Source organism: Sinocyclocheilus anshuiensis, unplaced genomic scaffold, assembly GCF_001515605.1.
Source record: "Sinocyclocheilus anshuiensis isolate Anshui unplaced genomic scaffold, SAMN03320099.WGS_v1.1 scaffold3089, whole genome shotgun sequence".
Lineage (NCBI taxonomy): Eukaryota > Metazoa > Chordata > Actinopteri > Cypriniformes > Cyprinidae > Sinocyclocheilus > Sinocyclocheilus anshuiensis.
Window position 1 is genome coordinate 53,498 of NW_015555948.1, and position 1,642 is coordinate 55,139.

The window sequence follows — 1,642 nt, forward strand, 5'->3', positions numbered from 1 at the left end:
TGTGTGTGCGTGCGTCTGTGTGCGTGTGTGTGCGTGCGTCTGTGTGCGTGTGTGTGCGTGCGTCTGTGTGCGTGTGTGTGCGTGCGTCTGTGTGCGTGTGTGTGCGTGCGTCTGTGTGCGTGTGTGTGCGTGCGTCTGTGTGCGTGTGTGTGCGTGCGTCTGTGTGTGTGTGCGTGCGTCTGTGTGTGTGTGCGTGCGTGTGTGAGTGAGTGAGTGAGTGTGTGTGCAAGAGAGAGATGTACTGCTGTCCTGAAGGCTTTTATAGCAGAGGCGGTTTACTGATGGAGCAGACCATTCCAGAATCAATATGTTCAGAGCTGTGGTCATCTCTTAGTGTTAAGGTGGTTTGCATATCTGGAGCTTTACAGCCCTGTTTGTGCAGTCTCCATGCTTGTCAACAAAAAATACTTCAAAAAACATTTCATAGCAATAGCTTTTCTTAAATTGATAAAGAGCATGATATGAAACAAACTCGTGCTTGTGTCTCGAATATAAGTGATCAAACATACAGACGTTCAGCCCAGTTTCTGCTGTGACCTCATGTTTTGTCTGTAGCCTGCTGCTGTCAGATGCTGTTCTCCCCGCCTCCATCTCTGTGAGAGCAGAGTGCATTTGAGAAGCTCTGAGATATATTCACAGAGAGCCTCCATTAGACACTGAGCCGCAGCTCGATAGCACACTGGGCTCATTGGTGAGCAGAAGTGATGTGCTGGATTTGTATTATAGGAGAAAAGGCTCAGATTGTTTGGCTGTTCCCTGCTGTGGATGAGCTGAGAATGGGGTGAAGAGAGCATCAAACAGAGCTTTTGGTTGGATATGAGAAGATAATCTGCATGGATGGGTTTCACCAGCACTTCTTGATTCAGGTGAGTAACTGTAAGGTAGATATAGCACACAATAAACTCATTTTAACATGAGCTGTGTAATTAATTATAATCTGATTCTTCAAGAACTCAAAAATGCTAAGAGTGGCAGTATTGATGGCTGTGGAAGTAACCTTTGTTCATGTTATGCCCTCCTTTTAAATGTAATCTTTTTTTTTTCTTTTTAGTCTTCTATGACATTGTGACAGAATAAAAAAACAAAACATGTGTATAAAGGTATTATGTGGGTTTGTACAGGTCATCTAATAGAAGTCCAGGTCAAAACTGAACAGTTATGATGGTGATCCGGGCCTGACTTTTTGCATTCTCATTTGCTCAAATAGCAAAAGAAAAACTCCACGATAGTGTTTTCATGACTTTAAAAAAGGAAAATAACTGAGAGAGACTGATGACGGCAGTCAGAAGAGAGAACGAGGTCAAATTTGCTGTCCCTCCCAGAGACGCTGCATTAGAAACACCAGCACATTAGCGTTAACTAGCTTTTTTTTGTAATTTGATGCAAAGGTGATATAATACACAATATAGTGTTATAAATGCACATACAACTTTTTAAAAATTAAAATCTAAAAAACTTTCGAGGATTTACGATGCTGATGACCGTTAAGCGCGTCATCAGTCTTGTGAAAAGGGTCCATTTTGTTTGGTAACAGACCCTAGAGTGGATTGTTGAACTTGATGACGCAATTTAAAGGGGTCATATGATGCGATTTCAATTTTTCCTTTCTCTTTGGAGTGTTACAAGCTCTTGGTGCATAAAG

The 1,642-nt window shown here is 42.2% G+C and overlaps 1 protein-coding gene across 1 annotated transcript in view; it reads left to right on the plus strand.

The window, feature by feature from the left end:
- The first annotated feature begins 736 nt into the window (after positions 1 to 736).
- The window catches only part of LOC107675968 (RAF proto-oncogene serine/threonine-protein kinase-like), a 19,558-nt gene continuing 18,652 nt past the window's right edge, over positions 737 to 1,642 (plus strand). The window contains exon 1 of the mRNA XM_016470469.1: positions 737 to 866. The gene's annotated coding sequence lies outside the window, so the exon portion shown is untranslated. The remainder of the gene's footprint in view (positions 867 to 1,642) is intronic.